Source organism: Physeter macrocephalus, chromosome 20 (assembly GCF_002837175.3).
Source record: "Physeter macrocephalus isolate SW-GA chromosome 20, ASM283717v5, whole genome shotgun sequence".
NCBI classification, from domain to species: Eukaryota; Metazoa; Chordata; class Mammalia; order Artiodactyla; family Physeteridae; genus Physeter; species Physeter macrocephalus.
The window spans coordinates 3997304-4003847 of NC_041233.1; the positions used below are offsets into that span (position 1 = coordinate 3997304).

The 6544-nt window shown below is 38.6% G+C and overlaps 1 protein-coding gene across 4 annotated transcripts in view; it reads left to right on the forward strand.

Annotated features, from left to right (window-relative positions):
- Positions 1-6544, forward strand: part of MAP10 (microtubule associated protein 10) — a 106522-nt gene that overhangs the window by 55891 nt on the left and 44087 nt on the right. Inside the window, exon 3 of one of the 4 annotated variants that reach the window (XM_028481054.2) lies at positions 5270-6289. The exons of the other annotated variants lie outside the window; for them this stretch is intronic. The gene's annotated coding sequence lies outside the window, so the exon portion shown is untranslated. Of the gene's footprint in view, positions 1-5269; positions 6290-6544 lie in introns of those variants that run through there. 4 annotated transcript variants of the gene reach the window in all.

Below are 6544 nucleotides of genomic sequence, written 5' to 3' on the forward strand. Positions count from 1 at the left end.
CACTTTCACCAATGGACAGATCGTCCAAAATGAAAATAAATAAGGAAACACAAGCTTTAAATGATACATTAAACAAGATGGACTTAATTGATATTTATAGGACATTCCATCCAAAAACAACAGAATACACTTTCTTCTCAAGGGCTCATGGAACATTCTCCAGTATAGATCATATTTTGGGTCACAAATCAAGCCTTGGTAAATTTAAGAACATTAAAATTGTATCAAGTATCTTTTCAGACCACAACGCTATGAGACTAGATATCAATTACAGGAAAAAAACTGTAAAAAACTCAAACACATGGAAGCTAAACAATACACTACTAAATAACCAAGAGATCACTGAAGAAATCAGAGGAAATCAAAAAACACCTAGAGACAAATGACAATGAAAGCACAACGACCGAAAACCTATGGGATGCAGCAAAAGCAGCTCTAAGAGGGAAGTTTATAGCAATACAGTCCTACCTCGAGAAACAAGAAAATCTCAAATAAACAACCTAAACTTACACCTAAAGTAATTAAAGAAAGAAGAGAAAAAAAATCCCCAAAGTTAGCAGAAGGAGAGAAATCATAAAGATCAGATCAGAAATAAATGGAAAAGAAATGAAGGAAACAGTACAAAAGATCAATAAAACTAAAAGCTGGTTCTTTGAGAAGATAAACAAAATTGATAAACCATTAGCCAGGCTGATCAAGAAAAAAAGGGAGAAGACTCAAATCAACAGTATTAGAAATGAAAAAGGGGAAGTAACAACTGACACTGCAGAAATAAAAAGGATCAGGAGAGATTACTACAAGCAACTATATGCCAATCAAATGGACAGCCTTGAAGAAATGGACAAATTCTTAGAAAAGCACAACCTTCTGACACTGAACCATGAAGAAATAGAAAATAGAAACAGACCAATCACAAGCACTGAAATTGAAACTGTGATTAAAAGTCTTCCTAAAAACAAAAGCCCAGGACCAGATAGCTTCATAGGCAAATTCTATCAAACAGTAAGAGTAGAGCTAACACCTATCCTTCTCAAATTCTTCCAAAATATAGCAGAGGGAGGAACACTCCCAAATTCATTCTACGAGGCCACCATCACCCTGATACCAAAACCAAAGATGTCACAGAAAAAGAAAATTACGGGACAATATCAGTGATGAACATAGATGCAAAAATCCTCAACAAAATACTAGCCAACAGAATCCAACAGCACATTAAAAAAGATCATACACCATGATCAAGTGGGGTTTATCCCAGGAATGCAAGGATTCTTCAATATATGCAAATCAATCACTGTGATACACCATATTAACAAACTGAAGGATAAAAACCAAATGATAATCACAATAGATGCAGAAAAAAGCTTTTGACAAAATTCAACACCCATTTATGATAAAAACTCTGAAGATAGTAGGCATAGTGGGAACCTACCTCAACCTAATAAAGGCCATATATGGCCTTTATTCTCAGTGGTTAAAAACTGAAACCATTTCCTCTAAGATCAGGAACAAGACAAGGTTGCCCCTCTCACCACTGTTATTCAAAATAGTTTTGGAAGTTTTAGGCACAGCAATCAGAGAAGAAAAAGAAATAAAAGGAATCCAAATCAGAAAAGAAGAAAATGACTATACTAAACAAAGCAATCTACAGATTCAATGCAACCCCTATCAAACTGCCAATGACATTTTTCAGAGAACTAGAACAAAAAATTGCATAATTTGTATGGAAACACAAAACCCCGAATAGCCAAAACAATCTTGAGAAAGAAAAACAGGTGGAGGAATCGGGTTCCCAGACTTCAGACTATACTACAAAGCTACAGTAATCAAGATAGTATGGTACTGGCACAAAAACAGAAATATAGATCAATGGAACAAGATAGAAAGCCCAGAGATAAACCCACACACATATGGTCACCTTATCTTTGATAAAGGAGGCAAGAGTATACAATGGAGAAAAGACAGCCTCTTCAATAAGTGGTGCTGGGAAAACTGGACAGCTACATGTAAAAGAATGAAATTAGAACACTTCCTAACACCATCCACAAAAATAAACTCAAAATTGATTAAAGACCTAAATGTAAGGCCAGGCACTATATAAAACTCTTAGAGGAAAACATAGGCAGAACACTCTGTGACATAAATCACAGCAAGATCCTTTTTGACCCACCTCCTAGAGAAATGGAAATAAAAACAAAAATAAACAAATGGGACCTAATGAAACTTAAAAGGTTTTGCACAGCAAAGGAAACCATAAACAAGACGAAAAGATAACCCTCAGAATGGGAGAAAATATTTTCAAATGAAGCAACTGACAAAGGATTTGTCTCCAAAATATACAAGCAGCTCATGCAGCTCAATATTAAAAAAACAAACAACCCAATCCAGAAATGTGCAGAAGACTTAAATAGAAGGTCTTCTTTTCCAAAGAAGATATACAGATTGCCAACAAAAACATGAAAAGATGCTCAACATCACTCATCATTAGAGAAATGCAAATCAAAACTACAATGAGGCATCAACTCACACCAGTCAGAATGGCCATCATCAAAATAATCTACAAACAATAAATGCTGGAGAGGGTGTGGAGAAAACGGAACCCTCTTGCACTCTTGGTGGGAATGTAAATTGGTACAGCTACTGTGGAGAACAGTATAGAGGTTCCTTAAAAAACTAAAAATAGAAGTACCATATGACCCAGCAATTCCACTACTGGGCTTATACCCTGAGAAAACCATAATTCAAAAAGGGACATGTACCACAATGTTCGTTGCAGCACTATTTTCAATAGCCAGGACATGGAAGCAACCTAAGTGTCCATCGACAGATGAATGGATAAAGAAGATGTGGCACATATATAGCTGGGATGAAGTGAGAGAGTAACACTGACATATATACCCTACCAAATGTAAAATAGCTAGCTAGTGGGAAGCAGCTGCATAGCACAAGGAGATCAGCTTGGTGCTTTCCAGCTACCTAGAAGGGTGGGATCAGAAGGGTGGGAGGGAGATGCAAGAGGGAGGGGATATGGGGATATACATATGCATATAGCTGGTTCACTTTGTTATACAGCAGAAACTAACACAACACTGTAAAGCAATTATACTCCAATAAAGATGTTAAAAAAAAAAAAGTGCTCATGAAAGGAAGGTGCTCTGGTGTGCAGTACTGGAAGTTTCCTGGTCAGTAGTCAGTGCATAGGACAGTCAACAGGCTGCAAGCTCTGGTCCCAGGAGAAGGCCTAATGAGATCCAAGTAGAGACCCAGAACTAGCAGTGCCCTGAGATCCTAGACGGGCACCTTAAAGTAAGACTAAGAGAAAAGCTTGCTTAGTGTACCTGGGGTACCACAACATTAGGGCAAACTAGCAACAAGCAGAAAAATGTACATATGCACATATCCTTACCTTTCTACCTATCTGTATCTGTCTATCCATCTACCTATCTATCCATCTACCTTTCTATCTATCTACCTATCCATCCATCTATCTATCCATTATCTATCATTCATCTGGTATCTATCTATCTGTCTATCTACCTATCTATCTACCTATCCATCAGATACCTATCTGTCTATCATCTATCTATCTATCTATCCATCATCTATCATTCATCTGGTATCTATCTATCTATCTATCTATCTATCTATCTATCCATCATCTATTGTCCATCGGGTATCTATCTGTCTATCATCTCTCTATCTATCTATCCATCATCTATCATTCATCTGGTATCTATCTATCTATCTATCTATCTATCTATCTATCTATCTACCTATCCATCATCTATTGTCCATCGGGTACCTATCTGTCTATCATCTATCTATCTATCCATCATCTGTCATTCATCTGGTATCTATCTATCTATCATCTATCTATCTACCTATCTATCTATCTATCTATGTAGAACATCACCTTAGGAAACTGGCCTAATGCTTCCTACCTCACACTAAAATTGATTCTGAGGACGGAGCACATTGCTAAACCTGCTGGTGAGGATGGCCTGGCTCCAGCCATGAGGGGGAAGGAATAATTGTAGAGTCATGGGGTGGAGACTCAGGACTAAGCTGGCAGTATCTCTATAGGGTTTGCAGGCATCTTCACAAAGCAGGCTGGATAAAATGTCACGACTCTTATTTGGCAGTTTATACAGCAGCAAATCAACGTTTTGTTTCTCCCGTCTATACCCTGAAAGTGCAAAAGTGCCCAGTGGCAGAAAAATGTCTGAAATCCCTGACTACAAAGCCTCATTCTAGCAGTGACTGGTGAACCACTGGCCAGAGCTGGTGTCTGTGCAGAATGGTGCATGGTTGATTTCACTTAAAGAAGCCAGAGAATATACTCAAATGTCCAATCAGAAAGTGTTCTATTAAGGAATGCCATTCTTCCAAAAGCCTAATCCTCATTCAATTTATAATTGTTTATTATGTAAGATTTCCAGTAGCCTGAGAATTCTGTGTTCCCCTCATTGAATGCAGATTCTAGTCAGGGGCCACCTGTAGAGGTGTTGGAGGTTTGACCCTCAGAAATGGTGGAAAGTGTATTCTAGTAACCGTGTGTAACCTTTTTAACTTCCAAACGCAGATATTTAAGCAGTAACTTCCTTCTTGGCTCTATGCAGCTAGGACGGAACCAAGGGTTCATGATTTGCTAAGTTCTGTATAAAATAAAGCAGGGTCATGATTATTTAGGAATCAACCCTGGATTCTCCAAAATCTCTCATATCCATTGATGGTCTTTAAGTTGTGCCAGCACCACCCTCTGAAACTGGCCATTTCAATGCAAATGATCCTTTTGAAGGGTCAGCTAAGTTAATGGCTTGATATAAAGGTAGAATCAATGTAGTGATTAACGTTTTCTACTCAATGGAATGTATTGCAGAGGGCATTTGGCTTCCATCTAGGATTAACCTTTGAAATGGAGTATAATAGTATGGATCATATTAGACCTCATCTGCAACCTTTGATACCTTTGACCTTGGATTAGATAGTTAATCATAAGAGGTCCACTGGAGGTATGCTCTAGAAGTGGACAAATTTGTTCTAAAGCAGTTCTTTAAGAATGACACAGTTCCGTTCTTTTAATAATTAATAAGAATTAAATGATTGGTTTCTGAAGTTGAATGCTGGGTACAGCACCACTTCCTTGAGTAAGAGTAGCAGGAAGGCTGGGCAGCAAAAGGCAGATGAAAGGGTGACTTGTAATCAGGGCAAAGATGACCTCAGAATTATGCGAGGACCTTTGAGTTCCCTTATTCTTTTTCTCCCTTTATAGTACCCACCCAAAGACAAATCTACGGAATATGTGTACCTCTTTTATAATTGAAGTACCAGAAAAGCAAGTTCTGGCAACACCAGGAAACACCTTGTTAGTTTATTGTGAGTATCCATCATTGTATAAACCAATTTAATGGGGTACTATAGTTGCCAAGTTGTCTGATCTCCAGATTTTCTCAGCATTTCCCATTTGCTCACACAATAGCCAGAAGATGTTTGCTTTCCTGGATATAGAATAATGCTTTAAAACTGCATGAAGGAATCTACTCACCCAAGCTGTTTTAATAAGTTTAAGTATATAAAATATTCACCTCACAGCATATATGCCCATATGCTATCAGATGATTAGTCACAAACACGGACAGTTAATTATCCTGGTCACTAAGCCCATCCTTATGGCTAAAATACGAGGGGCTCCATGAATCAGCCTGTCTTATTTATCTCTGACAACATTTTTCACCGAGCACACAGGGCTTTCTCCACGTTGTCATGACATTTTATTTGCCCATCCATCGTGTAAATGGTTATTCCTTGTTGTCAACCATTGCAGCATATTTGGAGGCAGATGGCCTCCTGGCATTCTACATAATACCCCGAACCATCTCCTTTGAGGCTCTCATATGTTCTTAAACACTCCTAGTGAACACTGAAATTCTGTTCTGTCTTCAGAGAGAGCCAGGAAGGAAGTTCCTGGAATAAAAATACCATAAACTGTTGATTGGAAGCCTACTTTCCACTATTTCTAGACTCAAAAATTCTAGCCCTACTACAGTCTGGCCAGTAAGAAGAAACCACGTTCTATAAGGGGGAAAAAAGAACCTTGGGCTACAGAAAGGACACATAGTAATTTTTCTCTGTTCTCTCCCTATTGAAAATCATTACTCAGATTTGGCACTTAATGGAGAGATAATAGGTGAACGTATCATTAAGGTTACATTTTCCCAAAAAGAAAAGATACATGTATGTGTGGAACTGAATCACTTTGCTGTACACCTGAAACTAACACAACACTGTAAATCAACTGTACTCCAATATAAAATAAAAAATTTTTTAAAAGATTACATTTTCCCAGAGACAGAATTGTTTGTACTTCCTGTTCACTGTATTTTTTTTTTTTTTTGCGGTACGCGGGCCTCTCACTGCTGTGGCCTCTCCCGTTGCGGAGCACAGGCTCCGGATGCACAGGCCCAGCGGCCATGGCTCACGGGCCCAGCGGCTCCGCGGCATGTGGGATCCTCCCGGACCGGGGCACGAACCCGTGTCCCCTGCATCG